Source organism: Hemibagrus wyckioides, linkage group LG04 (genome assembly GCF_019097595.1).
Source record: "Hemibagrus wyckioides isolate EC202008001 linkage group LG04, SWU_Hwy_1.0, whole genome shotgun sequence".
Lineage (NCBI taxonomy): Eukaryota > Metazoa > Chordata > Actinopteri > Siluriformes > Bagridae > Hemibagrus > Hemibagrus wyckioides.
Window position 1 is genome coordinate 343,846 of NC_080713.1, and position 24,648 is coordinate 368,493.

General features: G+C 37.5%; 1 protein-coding gene across 3 annotated transcripts in view; it reads left to right on the top strand.

Annotated features, from left to right (window-relative positions):
- The first annotated feature begins 14,604 nt into the window (after positions 1-14,604).
- Positions 14,605-24,648, top strand: part of cntn5 (contactin 5) — a 173,070-nt gene continuing 163,026 nt past the window's right edge. For all 3 annotated transcript variants that reach the window (XM_058387984.1, XM_058387983.1, XM_058387985.1), the window contains exon 1: positions 14,605-14,962. The gene's annotated coding sequence lies outside the window, so the exon portion shown is untranslated. The remainder of the gene's footprint in view (positions 14,963-24,648) is intronic.

A 24,648-nucleotide genomic window follows, 5' to 3' on the forward strand; every position in this document is an offset into this window, starting at 1 on the left:
ATAGATAGCTGCGAAGAATGTCTTCAAGTGTTTTATTCTTCTTATACAACAGTATAAGTTTGCCAGTGATTATAATTGCTTGTTTATTTATAAAAATACATACAGCATTCAACAGTAATGCAGTGTAATAATTAAATTGAGCTGTCAGTTCACTGTCTATGTATTAGTACTGTGTGTGTGTGTGTGTGTGTGGTGTGGTGTGAAGATTTGAGGTGTTGTTTCTTGTTGTTTAAATGTCAGAATCATTACAGCCTCCTCACTGTTAAATACAAACCTCACTGAATTGTCTGAATTGAGCAGTATAAAACATCCTCAAGTGTTAGTAATAATTATTCTCTACTCAAGATTCTTAAATCTTTTAGATCTATTTGTTTATTCTTTACTGCAAGAGTCCAGCTAGCACAACTGATTAAACAAACCATATATTAAATTAGATATTGATTTATCAGCTTAAGGTCTGTTCTATTCACATAATACCAATAATCAAAAGATTTTTTTTAACACTGTGATGAGGTTAAAGGTTAACTGTGAGCAGTAACACATGATCACCTCATTGCTTTAATTAATCAGATACAATGGGAGACGGATGGAGTTCACCAAGGAATAGATGACTGATGTTTTCAGGTTTCAGTGATAAAATTTCTATTCAGGATTGCGAAATTTAGGATGTGGTAATTTTTTTCACAAAAACCTAAGTCACATTGAGCTGAAATTAAATATGCTTTATTTATGTGCTTATCTTTAAGTAGATTTTTGATGCTGTTGTAATTAATTAAAAAACATGGCTGGCATTAACCAGAGTGCTTCAAGCAGGCACATAGCAGTTAATATTGAGTTGTCATCATGAAATTTGAATGGTAGGGTCCCAATGCCACCTGATACACTCTTATTCAATATGGCCACTGAGTGGCAGTATTTGTGTTTGTAAAAATTAAACCAAGCATATCTTGATGTACATAAGGTGTACAGTCAATATTTTTATTTTAATTTTTATTTATATATTTTTTTAAACTCATTCCATACAAAAAATGCCATTCAGTACATTTAGCTCCACCACTCAAGTCTGTGACCACTTACAGGTTATGTGAAACAAAAAGTTTTAGGATTTTTCCAATTTTTAAAAACTTGGTCATACATAGGGGTGAGGGCTGAGATAAGTTCATATAACTGTTTTTCAGGATCCATGAGAACTGGAATTTGGTGAATATCTTTAAAATGTTAGTGGACCTATTGTGATTACCTGATTACTTAGTGGCCACATAATCTAATATAACACACACACACACACTGATGTCTCAGTAATGTTACTTTTCTGGGATCTTTTATTTATTCTTTCTGCTCCATCTTTATGACCACCTTCCTAATGAAAATGAAATGTTTCTAATACTTACATGTGTAATGTGTTATTTTTATGTCTGTGCTGGTTATATTTCAGTTCATTATAAATAAACTTCAATGCAGCTGAAAATCATAATTAGAAAGATGAATATGCAAATTATTGTGTTTTTTATTGAGTGTTCCTGCAGCTGTGATCTCACTGTTACTGCTTAGGAAAATCAGTAAAGACTCACTGATAGGATTCAAATTAATCCGCACACAGGTCTGACCATCCGAAAGAAAAGGCTTTTCTGGTGCAAAAACTATACAGATATCTACTACTCACATTATCCCCACCCCTTATAGCCAGATGTTTTACTAACACATGGCCACAGGGTGGGAAAAGTGCACCAAGATGGGCAGCCAATCAGCATGGCGAAACTGTGTCTTCAGGAAGGTAAGGGTGTTAGGTTGGCAGGCGGATTTCTGGCTTCTCAGAGATTATGGAAGTCTCACTGTTTAAGTCCAGGCTAAAAACACATTTGTTTAGTCAAGCTTTGCATGCATAGTGTTTCTTAGGTAAAGGAGCAGCAGATCTGGAGGGTTCATGGACATAATGTTTGGTGTACTGGGAAGTTTGGATGCTGTCACTTTACTGCTCTTGCATGTTCACTCAGGTTTGTGGAGTGGTTGGACACAGGAAACCCTCATGTCTGTGTCACCGTCTGGCTCTCCCTTTTAGTTATGCTGTCAAAGCTGCTCTTATATTGTCTTTAACCATAACGTGATTACAAGCATGCTTAATATTTCTCTCTCTCTCTTGCTCATTTTACATGCACCTCAATTCAGCCACATATCTTTACCTTTTTTGTAAATAAAAAAGCACTTTTACACTATCTCGGTCTCTGGTGCGTCTGTGTTCAGCCCTTCATAGTCACAGGTCACTATCCTGGTGGAGAACGTGCATGAACACAGATCCAACCCACAACCTAGAAATGGCCCCATGGTCAAACATTTGTCAGAGGCAAGCCTCCAACAGCAGACAGTGACCCAGGAGTTGGGTCAGAGTCTTCACATTGCCACAATGGAACTGATGGCTGTAAAGAAACTCTCCCTCGCTGCTCCTCTCCCCAACCCCCACCGAGATGCCCAGTGGCACCTCACTAAACTAACTAGTGAGGATTACATTGAGGCCTATATGCTCACCTTTTGAAGAACAAGGCTATAAGTGGGAGATGATGGGACCTGCTGCTGCTGTTGTCGGGCTGTTGCCTCTGTAGCTGCTGTTAGCCGCCATGCTCACTTTGCCTAGTGTTTGCCTGGGGCTATTATTAGCCGCTACATCCTAGCAACTGCCTCCATCGACGCTGTCAGCTTTGTTAGCTTTATTTCTGGGGCTGTTAGTGGTGGTCCTGCTGCTTTGGTCTCCCTAAGCGTGCATCGCTGCTGTCCAGCTGTGTGCACATGGACTACGGCTACCTTTTTACAAGGGGATCACATCATATCCACCAACCGCCATTCTCCAGTATTCATCATTGCAGTTGCTGGAGATCAACAACCACAGTCTCCCAACAGAATTTGGAGTCATTAAACAACTGGGACTCCTTCGCCGACCCCGCTATGTCCATAGGGGGTCCGGCCGGTGGTTTGTTTATAACAAGACTAGAAGCTCCATTCCATCAGAAACTCGCTCCGTCGCAGCTCGATTACATCATCCAAGCACCATCACTATGGAGACTGAAAACACTGCTCAGCAACGGACCAAGTTAACAGGAATCCTGGAGTGGACTTCATCATCATCCAGTGTGTTGATACTTGGAGATCTGAACATCCATGTGAACACTCCCTCTAATCATTTTGCTACTACAATAATGGCCTCCAGAATATCCCTGAGGCCCACGCTCCTGTTAGATCACGCATGGTCACTTTTAAAATCTGGCCAGTGGTTTACCAGTGAGCTCTGTCAAATGAAAACAGCTGGACATGCCAACGAATGGTGCTCTGTTTTAACTAATATAACTGTCCATGAAATGGCTTATTGAGAACATCAAAAAAAACTATTCCAGAGCACTTGCCACTATCAGATTGCAATAGTACACAAATATAATTCTCCTTCACCGTCTACAGCATACAGTTGGATTTTCTGGCATGGCTCTGAAGTGGTTTGGGTCCTATCTCACAAATAGAGCTGAGTATGTGGCCCTTGGGGATGCCAAATCACTTCCCCACTCTGTTAATTGTGGTGTGCCATAGGGGTCAGTTTTTGAGCCGACCCTTTTCAACATCTACATGCTCCCATTGGGCCATGTCATTGGCAGGCATGGAGTCTGAATTCCATTGCTGATGATACTCAGCTCTATGTGAGATTGAACCCAACCTCTCAGACGCTTCCATCAACTCTCAATTACTACCTGGAGAAGATTAAGGCCTGGAGATCAGAGAACAAGTTTGACCCCCACCTGCCATTTGAATCACATGTCCACCTTCTCTGTAAAACTACATTCTTTTATCTCAGAATCATAGCCAAACTCCACTCCTCCCTTATCCTCTGTGATGCTGAAAGGCTGGTCCACGCCTTTGCTTCCTCCAGGCTTGACTATTGTAATGCTCTCCTCATTGGGATCTCTGGCAGAAGTTTTCAAAAGCTCCAACACATTCAAAACAGTGCTGCCAGGATCCTTATGAGGGTGCAGAAATATGAGCACATCACTCCAATGCTCATTGGGAAGACACTCCACTGGCTTCCCATCCACCTCTGTATTGAATATAAACTCTGTCTACTTACCCACCAGTGCATCCATGGAAATGCAACACAATATCTTAAAGAAGTCCTCACTTCACAATCTACAACAAGACACCTTTGTTCCACAAATACCCACCGTCTCTGCCCCCCAGGACAAAACTTTACACAATGGGGGATCGAGCCTTCTCAGCAGCCATTCGACAGCTCTGGAATGACCTGCCTGAGAACTTGCAGCCACCACAGACTGTGGACTGTTTTAAAAAATGGTTAAGTACTTTTCTGTTTAAGAGATTTGCCTACAAATTTAAAGTGCTTTATAAATAAAATTAATTAATTAATTAATTAATTAATTATTATTATTATTATTATTATTATTATTATTATTATTATTATTATTAACTGCTGTCAGGGAAGAGTGGCACAAAAATGACTGGGCCCACATCCATGTTTCCTTTCCCTCTGGGGAGGTCCAGCTGGCCCACTATGCTACAATAGTTGGGCTAAGAGGTTCTAACACCCCCAGAGAGCTCATGGAGGTCTACACAGAGTGACAGAGCTAACCATGTAATCTCCTGGTAGTCCTACGTTCCATGACCTGGCACCTAGTGCACCTGGCTCTTGCATATCCACTAGGAGGCCACCTTGAGGCTCTCAACACTCTGGGAAAACTGCAGAATGGATTCCTGTGGCCTGTGGCCTTTCATGGACATGAAAGTAAGAACTTTCTGCCAGCATTGTCCCCAATTCTGCACCTGCACCTCTCATCCTGCTCCCCATCATCAGTGCCCCCTTAGAAAGGATTGGCATAAATCTTGCCAGGCTGCTGCTGCAATCAGCCCAGTGTCATGAGTATATCCTGGTCATTGTGGACTATGCAACCAGGTACCACAAGGTGGTCCTACTTTGGAAAGCCACCTCTCAAAACATAGCAAAAAAGCTTTTTAGTTGTGTTAGAATCCAAATCGACATCTTAACCAATCATGGTAAACCATTTGTTTCCTGTCTTATGATTGATCTGTGTTGTTTGTTGCAAGTGATGTGCCTGAGGATGTCTGTCTACCATACCCCAAAAAATGGACTAGTCGAAAGATTTAACCAAACCTTGAAGTTGTGATTTAAGATCAAACTTTGAAGGCTCGATGCTCCAGAGGGTAGTAGACAAAAACAGGAGGAACTTGAAATTTCTCTTTGAACCTCATTCCGCTGTCTCATCGAGTATGTCCAGAAGATACAGGAGTGGATTGATCAAGTGGCCCTGATCATCCAGGTACATATGGAGCTCATCCAAAGGGAACAATAGTGGATTTTCAACCGACCAACCCAACCTTGAGAATTTCCCCATACCCAGTTTTCAAGAAAGAAAGTCCAATCAGCTATTGCCTTCAAGAGCCTAGTAAGTGTGCAGACACATAGAATATCGTCCTCAGACCCCATCACAAATGTGATGTGGCCTACATGTACCAACTGGGGGAGGTCGTGGGGGATATCTGGAAGGCCAAACTGATTGCAAATCCAGGCAAGTTCCACCTGGGGCTGACTGAGGCACAGTACCTGGGGTACTGCATTAGCAAGCGTCTGTTAAGGCTTTAAGAAAAAAAGAGGAGGTGGTCAAAGAAGCTGCTCACCCTTGGATGGATGAAGTTCTGTCACAATCCTGGGACAACCCCACCAGACCACTACCAATTCCAGCCCCAGCTCCAGCTCTGCCCAGAACCACGAACACCTGCCTACCAGCCTTCAGTTAAGGAAAGACCCTCCTTGGTTGTTTTGCTTGAGACTGCCTGATTTCCCTTGTTTTGTCTTTTTCTTTTCTGAGTTCAGTAAAAGCATGCATTTAACCTTCTCCCCCAGCTCTGTGTGTTGTTCAGTATGCTACAATACTAATAAAAATATATTACATATACCAAAATATAAAATTATACCAAATAAATAGATATAGTTCTTAATCAGTGCTCTTTGTCACAACTTCACATCAGTACCATGTGGTGATCAGGTGACAGTCTTGCCCCTCTCTTTAAGGGGCCAGAACTTCAGTACTGATGATACAACCATAAAATTGATCAGTGACCTTCGGCACAAAGTACACTTCTGAAGTACCCAGTGTTCAAACAAATTGTTTGTTATTGACAATCAATAACTTATAAAGAAATATAATAGCATCCCACAACTCAGGCTTCGGCTCAAAGCCGGAATCAGGAATTGCCATCATTCCCAGTATTAGCCTTAAAGTCTTCCAGGAACACCATGGAAAAAAGTGAACAATTCAAGCAAAAGTTTTAAACAGAAATATAAGTATCTTCATGTGATAAACAACAGTGAGAAGCATTTAACTGTATTATTTAATTTTTGAAGAGAAGTTTGTGTGAACAGGGTCAAAGCCAAGTTCATTTTCTAACTAACTGTGTCAACTCCGGGGACTTTGAATGTTTGCATTTCTTGAGTGCTGACTAATGATGCTCAGTAAAATCAACAGGCTTTTTTTTATTATGGGAAAAGAAATCAGCAGGTAAAACTAATAAAGCATGATAATGTATAAAAAGTTCAACTGGTCTGTAGCATAAACAGATCTTATAAATGTTCTGGTCCAGAGTTTTGGTCCAATTGAGCACAAAATTTTAGTCTAAACCTTTTTGCTGCTATTTAGCTTTAAACACAAGTTTCATGATGAAATGTGTTGGGAAATAACCCTAAAGATTTTTGTAATGAATCTTTGGGTTTGGATGGACGATGAACTTCTGTTCTTTTTTCATGTTTGCTTACTTAAGAGCCACAGTTAAATTGTTCTATTAGCATATTGGCTGCTCTTTAGCTTTCAGTGAGTGTGATATTATCCTGAGTGAAAATGGAGCAGACTCGACGCGCTGGAGTGTTCAATAGCAGCAGCACTTGCCAATTTATTTGTCTCCCTCAAATCAATCACTGTCTCCACCTAATGACTTATTCATTAAGAGCCTCTAAACACACATCCTGACGAGAGGCGGCTGCTTTTAGGGACACAATCGCACAGCTCTGCAGTCAGCAATCTGTAGAATTACCTTCACTATTAATCAGTTTCCCCTGAGCTGGAACTGATCCCAGACAAGTGTGTGTGTTAATGCTGACCAGAATCTCAGCGTAACACACTGTCTGTGTCTGTTTAGTGCACTATATATCTGTTTTAGATTTAAACTAAAGGTGGGCATAAGCTCGACTGGAAATGCCCATAAAAAAAACTATGCCCATAACAGCGAAAACTACTGAAACTGTTAAAAGGCTGCTGAAAAATGAAATGTTTTTTCATTTACAAATTATAATAACAAATTGCAATTGGCAAAACATAACTTCACGCAGCTCCCAAACCAGATGATAGAAATATGTTTTAAGCAAAATCTTCACTGAGTACTGTTGTTTATTACTAAGAACAAAATGCATTTATTAATATTTTATCAGGTTAACTTTTCAGGGTGTTTCAGCCTGTTTGTTACATTACAGAAAGACCAGTTCACTTGACATCTCAATATGAACTGTAACAGATCCACTGCTAGGGGCACTTTAGAGGCCAATTTGCAGGGGTTTATTAAGCAAATAGGTAAATACTGTGTAAACAATACACGTCATGTTAAGACAGGAATTTGGGAGTGTTCAGGCTTAAATCAGTGTCCAGGCATAAATCATAAACTGAAAAAAGCAGTCAGACAGCAAACAAATCCAAAATCAGAAAATCTTAATGAAATAAACAGAGAAAAAGTTCTCAATATGAAACAATACAATCAAAGATAAACAGTGTGGTACACAGGTGAACTGACAATAAAGATGGTAACTGAGAGCATGGTTTAAAGGTAATAAACAGGAAATGAACTGATGACCTAGGAAGTAAATCAGGATTCTCGTCAGGACTCCTTATGGTGGAGAGATGAATGATCCACAGACTGAGATGGTACATTTACACATTGCTGCTGCAAATCTAAAAGTCCATTAAGCAGCATTTCATTGAAAGAACATGTGATTTTCCTGGCAAATTAACTTTTATTAACCAGGGAGAGCAATAATGTGAGAATGCTGACAAACATACGCAATTAATATTAATATGAAGTTAACTGAATGAATATTAAATTAATTGAATAATTGAATGATTTTTGCCCTATGAACTACATGGAGCAGCAGCTCTATAAGTAAAATTATATTTTATTTGTTTGTACAGAATTATGGGAAAAGAACAGTATGGTTTTATTTTGGAGTGGAACAAGGCAGTGCTTAGGGTGGGATACTGGAGCAAACCACTGACAACTGTTATGATCTTTGAGGTAGGCCACAACATAAACAAAGATGTCTTCCCAACCTCCGGGTTCACCAAAACACCAACACCAGAGACTCAAGACTCTAGGCAATAATTTATTCTTTTATTTAAACAATCTTCAGAAACAATCCCGGCCACCCAGGACATCTATTTAAAAAAAAAGCAAACTTACCTGTTTAAAGGAAAGAAAAATGCAATACGGTAACTTAACATGACTAAATCCTCCAAAAAAGAGGATTAAACAGGCTCATGCTTCCTACAGATTCCTGGCTAATGTTAAATAATAAAGACAAATGTATACAGAAATAATCTCTGGCTTGAGAATAAGCAAAGTCTAATAAGGATAAGAATAAGTCTAATCTTACACATGAGATTAAAAACACACACAGACAAGCAATGCCATACGGGGAGGAGTGGGATCTGGCAACCCTTCATCTTCATGGTCAATCATTTCAAGTTCTACATCACCTCCACAAACGTTATGCTGGTGTGGCTTTTTTGTTTGTTTGTTAAGTCCTGATCTATGCCATGCCTTCTTGAAAAATGTAGAGTGAATTGTGCAGGAATGTATGTAGTCTAAAAAAACAAACAAACAAAAAAAACAAGTTAAACAAATTAATACGTGTTAAGACAAATAAATACTGTGTTACAGTATTTCAAGTATTATGAATTACATTTTTTTTGTTTTTCTGTGCTCTGCAAACAATAAGCATTGTCTAATTGGTTGATTTAATAATTTCTAAATGGGAAAAGCATGACTAAATAAAACAATTACAAAATAAACATATTTCTAGAATACGGATATATATTAAATGCTAGGGAGCTAAAGGTTACCTGGAAAATCGGAAAACAAACAAGCAATTCTTCATGTAACATTATGAAAATATGTAGTCATTAATGCTTACAAGACAATCAGACAGAAAGGGGTTAATATTTTTAAGAAACTAAGTTGTCAAGCAAAATGATGTGAAAAATCATCAGCACCATAGAGTTGAGCTCTAACAAACAAAACCAAATAATGTCAGTTTTTAACCACAGAGCCAAAAAAAACGACAGTCACAGTCACAAATTAAACAAATATAAACAAACAACAACCAAATAAATAGTGTTTCCTTGCAGTTGTGGTCACATTTCTCACAAGTCCAGTATCACGTTTGCACATGTCCCATAGCTCATAGATTCCTGGTTGCAAAATTGCACTCATTGACCATCTAGTACACAGTTATAAAAGGGAAATTATTTATAATCATGTTATTTTTTCAAATTCAGTACGACACGCAGTGAAATGCTTTAATATTCTAACACATTCCGGTGTGACCCAGATGAGGATAGGTTCCCTTTTGAGTTTAATTAGAGATCAATTTATAGAACGTAAAATTTAAAACGTATATCCTGATTTGTTATCGTTTTTGTGTAAACCTGCTTTGTGACAATGTCCATTCTTAAACAAACTCTACAAAAAATGTAAATAATTGAATTGAATGCTCAAACCCAAATGTGACTTGAACTCAGAAGCTTCATAATGTTCCAATTAACCACATGGCTTTAAGCCTGAATCCTTATTACTCTGTGTTGTTCTACAGTTCCATCTTTATAGTGAAATATTGTCACACCTCACAGTCTGGCATCAGGAATAAATCCCACATCTGCTGGTCTTTCACCTGAGTGATGCTGGTGTGTATCTAACACATCGAGCTCACTAACACGCTACAACATCGGCCTGGAGAGGAAGCAATTGTAAATCATTTCTCTGTGAATGAGCAGAGGCTCTTCCAGGAACTGACAGATGTTAATTTATCTTCATTAGTCGCTTGAGTTGGCCATTTGAAGTACATGGTTTCTGCAGAACTTATTCTGTTCCTGATGTTCAGCTGCTGAGAGATGACCAAGTGACTGATGCTTCTTTGCTTCACTTTGCTGTCATTGTGCTTTCTTAGAAAATGTGTATAATGTAGATAGGTAGAATGATAGAATAATGAAATGCTGGATTCCTGTGCGCAGTTTATTATTTCATTTGAATTGATAATGTGCTTACACTATTAGCATTGTTGAAGGAAAAACTCTGAGAAATTTGAAAACATTATATAAAGTTTGAAGTTAATTCACTATTTTATCCCTAATGAAAGGCCTGAGGAGACGGTGGTAAGGAAAAAAACCCCAGAGATGATTCTATTCAAGGTTTTTTATTCATATACTTTAAATAGAAGTGTCTGCTGAATGAATAAATTTAAAATCTCCAAGCAGAATTTTTTTCAAGAATTTTTTCATTTGCAGTTTCTGAAACATATTCATTCAATGAATAACAGACAAAAAATACACACCTGTAAATAAATCAAAGAATAAAATTATGCATTGGGCCATTTGCTCCACAAAGCATCTCATCTTCAGCCAAGAGAATAATCTTTACAATAATCTATAAATAATGGAGTGTTTTGTTGCTCTGCAGTAGTTTTTAGAAGAACTGTTCTATCAGGTTCTGTAACACTATACAGTCCTTCAGTTCCAGTAAAGATGACATCTATTGACTTACAGTACAGTATTAATAAAACTGATGTTCTCTAATGAGTACTGATAAACCATGCAGAAAATATATTGAACATGTTCCTCTTAGTGAGATGAGACACAAGATCTAAGACTATTCACAAAAATCTTAACTAAACAAACAGAAAATATTCTAGATGGACTTCTGATTATTGAGACTGTGTCTGAGTCCCAAACACTGGAAGACTGTTCCATAACAGTGGGGCTTTACTACTTAAGGGTACCAACAAATAGTCTGCACCTTTTAATTTAAGTGGGTGTGACGGATCATAAAAGACCAAAAATTTTCTCGGGTACTGTGACGCAAGATCATTAAGTGTTTTATTGGTCAGTAGTATTGTTTTATGGTTAACACAAGTGTAACTGGGAGCCAATGCAGTGTGGATAAGATAGAGGTGATGTGTTCATATCTTCTGGTTCTAGTTAGGACTTGGAGCTTGTTCATTCACCTGCTGGAAACTCATGTATTGACAATATTTTTCTTATTTCAGCATTTCTTAGACTGAAAGAAGGTTATCCAAGTAATATTACCTATAATACCTACCAATGCCTGAGTAAACAAGAAAATGACAAATATGTGAATATTGGATGAACAGAGATGTGATTAATTAGAGGGTGCAGGTAGACCTTATGATCATGCCCGAGTTGCCATCTGTATGATGTCATTCAAACAGCATCCAAACATCCCAGACACCAAACACTCTATGACCATGAACCTTACAGATCTGCCCCCTTACCTAAGAAACACTATACACAGAAATCTTGACTAAACAAATGTGTTTTTAGCCTGGATTTAACACTGAGACTGTGTCTGAATCCACAACACTAATTGGAAAGCTATTCCATAACTGTGGGGCCTTGTAAGAAAAACCCTGCCCCCTGCTGTAGCCTTGCTTGAGGTACCAACAAATAGCCTGCACCTTTTGTTCAAATTAGGTGTGGCAGATCATAAATAACCAAAAGGTCGCTCAGGTACTGTGGCGTGAGACCATTCAGTGCTATATATATCAGTAATAGAATTATATATTAATAGCAAAATTTGAATGGAAACCAATTAAGCGTGCATAAGATAGGATAAAAAAAAAGGATGAACTAGTTTTTCTGCATCATGAAGTGAAATCATATTTCTTATATTAGCAATATTTCTGAGATGAAAGAACGCTACCCTAGTAATAATATCTACATTAACATTTACATTTCTGGCATTTGGAAGACGCTCTTATCCAGAGTGTGTGTCATCTGCTTATCTACATGAGCTTCAAACGAAAGACTGGAGTCAATAATCTCGCAAAGGTCTTTTACTGCTGGACAAGATGAAACAGAAAGAGCATCCAGAGTTACTCTGTAAACAGAAAGCTTACTTTTGTTTGCTTGTTGTCCTAGTACGAGCACCTCTGTCTGGTCAGGAGACAGATAGTGAGCATCCACCATCTAATGTCCTTTACACATTCTTCAATCTTAATAAGCTGGTGTCTCTCATCTGAGACAAACATAGATGAAACATATAGCTGCGTGTCATCAGCATAACAGTGGAAGTACCACATTTATGAATAACTGCACCAAGGGGTAGCATATATAAGGAGAAAAGCAGTGGACCTAAAACAAAACCTTGTGGAACACCGAAAATAACCTTAGCATGGATAGAGAAGTTACCATTTCAATCTACAAACTGACAACAATCAGTCAAATAAAACCTGAGCCAGGAGAGGTAGAGGTAGAAGTAGAATAGTGTGGTTAATGATATCAAAAGCTGCACTAAGATTAGTAAGACAAGTAACACCAGCAAGGAGTCACAACCCTGATCAGAGGTCAGTAACAGGTCATTTAACATTTTAACCAGTGCTGTCTCTGTGCTATGATGAGGTCTAAATCCTGACCGATTTCATGAATGTTATTTCAATGTAGGTCTGAGCATAACTGCTAGGATCTTGGAAATTAAGGGGGTTAGGTCCCCTTTAGGAATAGGTTTGATATTGGCCTATAGTTGGACAGCTGACAGGGGTCGGGGTTTTAAATCAGGGATTTTATAACTGCTAGTTTAAAAAACATAGCCAGAACTAAAGGATGAATTTCTTAATTTTAGAAGGGGTTTGGTATCTACTGGTATTATCTGTTTAAAGAAACATGTAGGTAAGGGATCTAGTACAAGGTCTCTCGAAGGGAAGTAAAACACTATAAGTGCTGATCAAAACAGTAATATTATTATCTGCATGATTATCTATCAAATTGTTTGGTTTTAAATGAATAGTCTGGGTTTTCTGCCTGATATTCTCAATTTTTCAATTTCCATTGAAATAATTTATAAAAGTGGTCACGACACAGGAAAAAAACTCGCGATAAATGCTTCAAAGACAGGAACACCGGAAGTGACCAAAACAAGCAAGAACCAGGGCTAACCAACCCTAACCTCCCCACTCCCAAAACCTTACCTAAAATCAGAATGAGGTTTTATTTTTGGCTCTACATTATTTACAGATAAGAAAATGTTTTAAAGAGAATTATTTTGTATATTTGTGTCACGGAATGCAACAGCACCAGCCATGGTTAGCCTGCCTGTAACAAGCTCAGCTGTAGAGCATAAAGCCAATCAGAGTTATGACAGGAGATTACACAGAGGGACACGCCTCCTAGAACTGACCCCATTTCAGCAAATATCTCATCCCCCAGTGGTGGCGCTGTGGAGTTATCAGTGGTTGTGTTATGGACTCAGTTGCAGGTGTAATGAAGGTGAACAATGTGGATTATTTACTCTGTCATCGTTTCCACACAAAAATACATTGGGAGGACAAACTAAAGGTTGATGAACAGCACAATTTGTTTACTTTAAATTCTAAATGACATACAGCTCCATATCTACCATTAAGTGTGTGTGTGTGTGTGTGTGTGTTATTTTGTATTATGCGCTTAATTACTATTATTATTATTGTTGTTAAAAAAGATAGCAAGTGTCTCTGAATGGTAACACTTTCTGTGAAGGTTATATGTATATAATGCAAAACACATTCATATTGTTATAATACATACTGATAACTATTTATGAAAGCTCTACCAATTCTGGCAATATTTATAATGTGTTTATAATTTAGAAATCTCTTGTGAGAATTCAGTGTAATCAACACATTATAATAACCAACACCAAATATTTTCCCCCTGCTTATATAATAATAAATAACACTATATATCTTTATTATACCTCCGTCCAGGGTGTATCCTGCCTTGATGCCCGATGACTCCTGAGGTAGGCACAGGCTCCCCGTGACCCGAGTATAGATTGGATAAGCAGTACATGCAATGAAATGAAATGAAAAAAAAAATCTTTATTATACATCATGAAGTTTTAAAGCAGTAGGGTTCAGGAAAGAAACAGAGCTCATCTTTACAAATGAAGCTGATCAGAAAAGTATTCTTCTAAATGGACTTTGTTTCTTTATTCTCTGCTTTAATTACAGCTCACAGTCAATTGTTTCAGTGAATTTCGAAACGATTAAGTGTCCGTGTGTTAATGTCTAAACAATAACCTGAGGTTATATGGTGTTTATGATTATAATGTGTTATAAATATTGCCTATTCGTAAAACATTATAATAATATGTATAATGCACACGATTTAAGCTTAACTAAAATGCAGAAGATAGAGAGAGAAGAGAGAGAGAGAAGAGAGAGAGAGAGGCGGGACGCGCGCGTGCACCGTGTCTCCTGAATATGCTCGCGCACACTGTAACGTCTCTCAGACAGCACGAGCGCTTACTACGACCTGAACGGATGAGCGTGCATCTCTCTCGCTCTCCGTCTCTTACTCTCTTGCGCAATCATTTTAACGTTTCCGCGCGTGTATACTGGGAGACTGGAACGAATGTGAGGTAATTGTCATCATCTTCATTATCTTTATCTCGGAGGAAGTAAAAATCCACAGGCGGGAGCTGGAGCGGCGGAAAACCCGCGCGATGTGTCTGCTCGGGCGGCGAAGATTCACGCTTTAAGAGTCGCTTTCCCTCCGCGCGCACTCTGGGATCCGATCTGGGACTTTCTGCTAATCGCACACGCGCGCGCGCGCACGCATGTGTCATCTTTCCGCTGAGATTCAGAGTAAGTTTAAAATATTTTGTGTTTAAAGCTGTGTTGCACGCCCACGGTGTGGGGGGGGGGGGGGGGGTAAGCGTCACAGCGCACCTTACGCTAATCAGTGCATCATCTAGGAAGACGCGATTCCATTCCTTAAACAAGTTCACTGTGTTTCGTGATCGTTTTATGAAGCTTGGATGTGTGTTTTCTCTAACTGTGGGCTAAGCGTGTGTGTGTGTGTGTGTGTGTGTGTGTGTGTTTGGTGTTTAACGCTGATTCTCACTTTAATAAACATATGCTGGTGGAAGTGAAGCTGTGCAGAGATGAATTACCAGAAGAATGATGCATTATTATAGCAATATTTTGAGAACTTTAGAGGTTTGTTTAAGTTAAGAATATTATGAGATGGAAGATATATTTTATATGTAAAATCAAACTCTTCAAAATATTTTGCCCAAGTTATGAATCTCTCTCTCTCTCTTTCTGTGTGTGTGTGTGTGTGTGTGTGTGTGTGTGCTCCAGTTGTTGGCTATTTGTAGAAATGCTTCAAGTACATTGACTTTTGTGGAGTGTTGAAATATTCTCTAAAACTGAACCCATTTTAGTCACAGAGCATGTGAACCTTCAGAGTTATTATTGTAAAGCTCAGAGTTTGAGCTGCTGTATTCGTCAGTGTGATAATGTAGATATTCAATGCTTAGTTTTTGTTACAATTCAGAAGATGTGATTTCACACAACAGCTGTGTGTGTTTCTGTAGTTCTGTAGTTACAATCATGCTGACCGGTTGCCATGCAACACTGATTTCCTGAAGATCATCATTGAGTCTCATCCTCTTCCTCAGATCTGATGTCATTACTCTGCTTTTCACCTCAGTGCTGTTTCAGTTTATTTAGGAAACCTTTTACCGCTTCCTGCTTATTACACACTGATAACGAGGGAAGGCCTTCATCAGATTTAATTTTTCTATTGGATATCACTTCATCAGATCACATTTCTATTGATGATTATGTTGTCAGACACACAGCACAAATCTTATCTCTCAGGAGAATAATTAGTGATTAATGCTAAAGTGAAACGTCTGAAGTTTGCAAATGTTGATGACTTTTAAGTGCTCTACTTTTTGGAGGACAGGAAGTTCATCAGTTTCTTTATTGATCAGACAGTTAAAGTGAAAGAAAAGCACTTTCTCCGCTGAGGGCTGTTTAAATATGCAGCAGCTCTTATCTTTATTCCTTCTGATAAATTTACAGCCTGTACGAATGAAACTGCTTTCTTCATTTCCACGCTGCGATTCCAAATCCAAGTATCACCAATCTGCTGGGTTTGGGTCAAGAGCAAGACACACAACCCTCAACTGCTCAGTTCCATCATCTCTCAGTTCTAAGTCGCTTTGAAAAAATAAAAAAGTACAGTTTTTTTTTTCAGTTTGAATTTTTTGTTGTGAATAAATGAATGAAAATGAAATAACAATAATTACACCAATAACATCAATAATAATAATAATAATAATAATAATGATAATAATGATACATGCTCAGTGTACATAAGCATTTGTTCCTCACTCTCTAGTATAAATCTGTACCTCAGGAAGGTCAAAGTTTCTTTGAAATGAAATGTTGATCTCAAGAAAAAAGGAGAAAAGACTCAATTTTATTGTCTGGAAATGATTTTGTGTCTCAGCATTGGTCATGAATGGGTCCACAGCCTATTTTACATAATTTGTGAAGTGAGGAATTTACACAAAACATTTTTTTCTGTAAGTGGGTCAAAGCAGATTGTTGGCATCTCAGTATTTAGTGTCTCTGTGCTGCTGATCTTTTCATTCCTCAGATTCAGAGCTAAAGCAAGGACAGAAACCTGAATGCAAACAGGAGCTGAATCGTCTATCAGAACTGAATGATGCGATAAAAATATAATGTTTACTGAACAGAACTGCAGGGCAAACAGCTGTGCAGAATCAGGACCATGCTAATAAAGACAGAATTTACTTTTAGAGAAAATGGATTCTCAGGTCTTCCATTAGGGATTTAAATAATGACCTGATTAGTTAACAATGGCTTGATCCGTAATGTCAGTCTAAACAGAGATATACGACTGATCTGTGCTGGTTCTGCTGTAATTTTTCATCTGTGGTGGAAAGTCAAAAATATGTGAATCTCACTGCTCACAGTCTAATGAGTAAATCGACCAGGATGAGATGAGGATAAAATGAGGATGAGGATAGAAATGGACATGTCTGTGTTTCTTTTTTTTTGTCATAAAATGTTACATTTGTTGTACAAATTAAAGGTGAATATGAATATTTTCTTATTTGTTTTTACACAAGGTTTTTGTTGACCTTAAATTGAAGAAGCATCAGCTGAAGCTTGGAACTGTGTTTGTTCATCCCATCAGTAAACATAATCCTATTCTATCTAATGCAAACCATCACTGGTTTTAATATTTAAACAATGATTTAAAAATTATAATTTTTCTAATGATAATTAATATTTGTGTTATTACATTTTATTTGTGTTATTAACATGACCAACATTTTATTAATGCTGAACTTTGGGTTTGTTGTAAAACTTTCATGTAATGCATTAAGTTACTGTATATATATTGTAAGTTCTGAGGTTTAGAGAAAGAGATAAAAGGAATCTTGATGTCTTTCTTTAGTCCAACATTCATCATATGTAAATATTGTGTAAAAAGTGGATAGATAAAATAGGTGAATGGTAGGTAGTGATGAAGGGGAGTAGGTCTTGTGAGATGGTCTGAAGAATTGTGGACGGCATGGGATCCAACAAGAAGATTGCAGAATAAGATGACCTGCAGGATCACATCTGTTAATTGAGGAGAAAAATGTGTTAGAGAAAGTGAAGGGGAATCCTGAAGGTGTAGTGTAGGAATCAGGGAAAGAGTAAAGCCCTGGCAGGTTTTTCAATCTTCACATCAGAAAAGGTGGCAAAGTGATCAGCAGTCGGGGAGAATAGTGAAAGAGAAGGAGGTTGGTTAAGAAGTGAAGAAAAGATGTCATGGAGCTTGTGAGGATTTAGTGCAGAAGCTGCCAGCTTTCCCTCGTTGACTAAATTTATTTTTTAGGCCTATCTGTTCCTCAGAAAACAGACTCCAGACTGAAGCTTTTTTTTAGCTAGAAAAAGCAAATAATCGAGATTAGAAATAAAAATATGTTAAAAACAGGATAAAAGGAGTGATAAAAACAGTAAGGAGTGATGTACAGGGATGAGTGTGTATCTCTCCTGAGCTCTGAATTCAGTTCCACTCCATTTATCGTACTGCTGTTATGCAGATTGTGAGTAAATATCCGCTGGCTGCAGTTTCAGTCGATGCCTAGAAGAAAACGTGTGAAAATTGGATTGCAGATTGAATTGTATTCCTCTTCAGCTGAACAATTTCACAAAGAAAATGGTTATTTCAAAACATCACTCAATAACATCAAAAATAAAATAAAAATTAGATGCTTTTTGACATTCTACCCACCTCCCAGCAGCTATGCTACTGCATGATGTTTGTCCACATTAGTGCGATATCTTCATAGTCTCGTTTATTAAAATTCCAGCTTTGTTAAGGAACCTCCTCAATAAATGTGTCCAAGGCCCACCCACTTTCATAGAAAGAGATCATCTGACTGACATTGCAACCAACCAATCACAGACCTTAGCCAATACACAAGTTTACCAAATTGACTCTGCACTAACTGGTTTGAACCAAGAAAAAGAGCTAATGAGCTAAACGTGAATAAATAAAATAGAGAAATAAAAATGTCACATGACTATCTTCATTAGTAATGACACCGGCACCTTAAGAGACGCTGAGTGACGCGGTGTAATCTCAGTTCACGAGCATCAATCCTCTTAGCAAACTTGTGAATGTCAAATAAATCTTTAACTCGGTGTAAAGTGTGTGATGACAGAAGAACTGTGTCTCATTATAAACCTAATTACTCCTTATATCTAAAAGAGTAGCTGTGGTGTGTCTGCACTGATCCTCATTCACTCAAACTTTCTCACACATTCAGCTGATTTTTTAACAGTCGTGTGCTCATTGAACCTTGGTTACTGTCACATGACTTTTACATTTTAATCCAATAACAATAGGATGAAGTTTAGGGTAAAATGGATGATATGCAAATTAGAAAAATATGTTTGTTTTTTTGGTAGTGGGTGTGGATTTTTCCAAAATGTGAAAGATGTAAAGGCTCTTAAAGGTGTCAAACATCTCTCTCTCTCTCTCTCTCTCTCTCTCTGCATCTTCCCACTACCAAACAGAAAGCACAATAGATTTTTTACTATAATAACTGTGTTGGAGTGTATGTGTGTGTGTGTGTGTGTGTGTGTGTATGAGGATGGTGTTTACTCTGATCTCTATCTCAGGATTAGTTGTGATCCTTGGTGCTAAAGGCATTATGATCCTCTGTACATCTCTAAACTGACATGAAGATGCTTAACTTTCTCACTTATGACATGTTTAGGGTGTGTTCGGGTGCTGTTCAGGGGTGTGTTTATGACGTTTAAGGCATATTTATGACATGTTTAGGGCGGGTTCAGGGCAGAATGTCAGGCCCCAAACCCTGGAGGTGTGGGGCAAGCGTAATACCCACTAAGCCTTCCTATATAATGAAATTCAGCAACTGCACTTGAAATCAAATGATTGTAATCCCAGAACAAACTGAAAACAAAATTAAATAGAAAATGTGTCAGGTTGTGAGTTTTGATGGCGTTTTTGTATGTGACAGATTTTGAAATTCTGTGATTTGAATCAATGAAATCAATGAAAAGAAAAACAGGACTAACTCTAAACCTAGCCGTAAAGATTATATAAAAAGGATGAAATCATTAAAAACAAAATATACTTCAGTTTCTATGAAAACCAAAACAAAGAACAATCTTTACAGTCTGGTATAATCAATGGCTTGATATAAAATTGTTGTGAAATAATAAGCCAGTGATTATGAGAGGAAACAGAGCTGATTGATTCTCTTTTTTCAGTTTTCAGGAACTGCAGGAACAAAAAGAACTGAGAAAAGAGTCATACATTTGCCAGAAAAGGTTAGGGCTACATTTTAGGGAATAAACATTTGTCTGCTCTCAATTTAACAAATAAACATATATTTCAAATTTTATTGTTACCCTGTGGAGAGGAAACAGCACTGAATATGTTGGAGCTCACTTTTTTGTGGATGTGTTGCATCATCGTTTCTCCATGCTGAATATTTCGTGATGGTGAATAGCCTCGGGCTCGTACTCGTCAACTTCCTCCTCAATTCATACCACAGGTTTTCAGTTCCAGCTCAGGGACACAGAGGTGACGTCCACAGCTGATTCTGAAACCTGATCGGCTCCAGATTCCAGTAATTCTTGCAGCCCAGAACATCTGATCCTTTATCTTTCATCCTTTATCATCATCACTGTGTATGGGAAAACACTGAGACACTGAGATATCCTCGAATCCAGACTTTGTTTAGTGTTTAATGTTCTTTTAAACTATATTGACACTGAGCTAAAAAATGAGCTTCATAAATGATTCTTTGGAAAGTTCAGCATTCATCATTTCCTTTGTTTTTTTTCTAGGGTTAGAACATGACCATTTAAGAATTCTCTAAAAGAAACAAACTGAGGAAAATTTAACACGAGTGTACAAAGTGAATTTCAAATATTCACAACAAATAAATGGATGGAGCATTTGAGTGTTTTGGTTTTAGTATTTTGTTTAGGTGAATGTTTAACTGTAAATATTAAAGATATTTAATATATAAAATACTTTCTTCAAGTGGAAGCAGACAATTTGAAGCACTGTTTTGTGTTCATTTCTAAGAAGGGTGCCAATAATTTTGAATTAAATGTGAAACCAACATAAAACTAATCAAAATCTGATATCTAGAACTGATTAAAAAAATAATTTATTCAGGTTTGAAAGCTTGGAATATGATGTTCACAGTGTGGATAACATTTATTTAATTTTTCATGACAGGAATATTGATAGTAGAATATTAATTAGCATGTTTGTTCTTAATTGCAGTTAAATAAAAAGAAAAAAGAAAGAGAGGAACGATGACTTAATAATAAATGAATTGGTCATTTTGAGCATCGGCTCTGTGTTTGTGATGCTGCAGGTTGAATGACAGTCGATTTAACAGCAGACAGACAATAAATAATAAAGTAGTAAGTCCAGTGTTTTTCCTGTGAGTCTGAGGTCCACTGAGGCCAGTTTACAGCGACAGAGCGAGCCGTTATTACTCAACATGTTTTTTATGAAAGCTGAAGCCACAGGAATCCCACCGGAGCAAAGCGTTGATCATCAGCTTCCAGGAGAATTCAGTGCAACGGCATCCATCCTGCCAGTGGTAACCATGGCAACCTGTTTACTGAGAACCTGCAGTTGGAATTGGGGGACATTGAGGCTGTGGCACACATTCACACACACACACACACACACACACACACACACACACACACACACACATATATATATATATGTACATACATTGGGGGTTATGGTGGAGGCTGATTTTTCATTCTTGTGATGATCAAACCAGTGGAAAAGGGGAAAAGGTTCTGCTCAGTTTTCATTTTCATGATTTATGATTTATTTGAATTTTATCTTTGCTGTTAGTGTTTAACCTTAGATGGCTCAGATGTTCCTCTTACTGTCTCTGTATAAGAACATCTGTGTGTCTGTATGCTATGAACATTATGAGTGTTTCGCAGGGCAGAACTGATGCTTCACCACTGCTTCATGCTCATGGAAACATTTTTTGCCCCTGGACACAGAAATCTACTCGACATCCGTCTGGAGAGAAGCTGTGAAATAAATGAATGATTAGGAGTTAAATTATATGGGAGTCCTGTGTGTTTTCAGCACACATGCACTGATGATGGTTGAGGAATAAATCTTTTATCATCAGTTTAACAACTACAGTTTCTCCAAAGGCATCAATGCCTTGTGGACTTGTAAATGTTTAGGAAATGATCAATCATGGAATTAGAATCACTGTGTTGACATTTTGATTCCTCACAGCAGATGATAAATAAATATCAATTTACAGGTCACTTTCTTCGAATGTGTGCTCCAGGATCTCAGTTTGATGGCTAAATATCTCAGTGCTTTTATTTTTCTGCACTCATCCAACCTAAGTGCCTAGAACAGTGCCTAGAAACTACTTCACCTAATTTCAGCTATTCAGCTGCTGAGAGAAGACGTCACAAGCTTTTTTTCTGGCAGATAAGAGAGACATTAATCGCTCTGAGACTTGGCATATCATAAAGGAAGCCCAGGACACAAGTGAACAGATAACAGTGATATTTTCAGTTCTTTGTGTTCTCTGATAGCTTTGCTCACAGCTCGACTTTTTCTCCCCACGGCCTCGCTGCTTTCTGCAGCTCTGTCAGTAAAATGTACTGAACGATTTAATAACAGTAAAAGTTCTAAGTTTGGATGAGAAATAAAAAGTGTGAAAAGGAACACTTTGTGTAATGTGTGTCCTTCTTTAAGCTGTTTGTAATTTATTAAGATTAATTGCTACCAGGAACCCACTGGATTGTTCTATACTTTTTTAAAGCAAGAATTTTATGAGTGATAAAATTTTGAGTGACTAACGTTATCATGTTCATTCAGTTAAATTATTTATTATTTATAAATTATTTAAAGAACAGAAATGTACAGTTCATAAAATGTAGATCTTCCTAAATGAGAGTGATTATTATCATAATAAGCAGAGCTTATTCTTACCTGTTGAGCAGGTATCAGTGGAACCAAATAGATTTCCTGAGGATTGTGTATGAATCGAATGGTGATGTCATGGGATTTTAATAAAAACCATGAAAGAAGCCGAAAAAAAAAAAAAAAATTAACCAGTAAGCTGAAGAATATTGACAGTTCAAATGCATCTTCACTGCAGTGTTATTTTAGCTCAGATAAATTCACAGCGATAAAATATACGGCTGACCCGTGTTTTACAGCAGTAGTGCTGCGACTGATAGCTGTGCTGGTCCAGTGTGTGACAACTGCTGTGTTCATGATGGAAAAATCTCATTAATGAACTTTATTTGTTCATGCACTGTCCATCATCAATAAATTAAGCTTTAATATCCAGCTACATGATGCTGTTAAAGGACTTAATGTGAAATAAGAAAATGGCTTGTTGAGTTTTTCCAGAAACAAAAAATAATAAATAAAATAGTTCAGAATAGAATATCCAAATATTCCAAATATGAAATGCAAGAAACACTCAGAGCTAAATAATGCCTTTAAATGTTCTTCAGTCCAGCACACTAATTACACACCAGTGTCTAAACACACCTCTCTCTAAACTAGGGTTGCAAAATTCCAGGAAATTTCATGGCTGGAAACTTTCCATGGGAATTAACGAGAATATATGGGAATAAACTGGGAATTTGCAAACTTGCAGGTTAGCCTATAACAAGGAACTTAAATGTAGTTGAAAAAAAATATCTTGCAGCATAATCTTGGTTAAAACATCCAGATAAAACAACCCTGTATATTCCTCAATCACACACACAGCACTGCAGGGCGACTGAGGCTTACATAAATATTACATACATTTATATTTAAAATAAAATGTTATTGTAAAAACAAATACACTGACTGAGCTAACATTTAGGTGGGATAATTTAAGAGGATAAGAAGGAGGATGCTTTTGTTTTACTACAAACATAAGGAAATATGTTTTTTTTTTTACATTCAAAGTTTATGCTTTTGTGTTGTTCAATGAAAGAATTAATTAAAGTTAATTAAAGGGGGGGGGGTAAAGTGTTAAAAGGCAGTCCTCATTGTAGGTGGAGTTTAAACACTTGAGCTGTGAATGCTGACCATCAGGCTGCAGCTCAGAGAAAATCTCACAGCAGCTGAGGCACTTGGCAGAGTTTTTGTGCTGTGATTGTTTGTGAAGTTTGGAATGAGTGTAAGAATCTTTAAAGGCCCGAAAGACTGAAATTCACAAAGCCAGGGCTAATGGTTACAACTAAGAAATATTGATAAGAAAAAAGCTCCTTTGTGAATGAAGTTTCAACACCAGAATGAAGTTTCTAATTGACATGAAATGTTTGACATTTCCTCACTTTTTGAGGAAATTAATGTTTTCACATAATGTCTTCACTCTTATTATTTTCTTGTTTAACCTTATACAGTTCAGCTGATTGCATTTCAGTCCAGACTTAAACAGAACATTAACTTCATCTGAAATTTAGACAGCTGAATTTTTCCCTCCAGAGTGGAGCATCTCAGAGCCTGTTGAAATTTTCTGTGTGTTTGCTGTCAGTCATTTAACCCCAGAAAACAAACAGAAAGCAGTGAAGAAATGGCTGTGAGTGGAATAATAAGCATGCGTCAGACATTCTGCTGAAGATTTGGTCCTCAGGATTATTTGCAAACATACTTGTTATTCCTCAGCAGTGTTTAAACTTCCAAACAAATATCTTTATGCAGCCACAAAAGTCCAGAGACACTGAGCTGAATTATTCAGAACACTCTGGTTTTGACACTTACTGACACTTTATTTATTTAAAAGAATCAGACATCTCTTCTGTGCTTCACTTACTGAACTAAAATAGAACAGAGGTAGCAGTTTATCCTTATGGGTCATGTGACACTGTATCACATAATAATGGCCAATTATGTTGTCCATTTTGAGGAGTGAATTGGACAGAGGGTCTGACAGTCTTTACTTCATTAAGAAAAATGTATACTG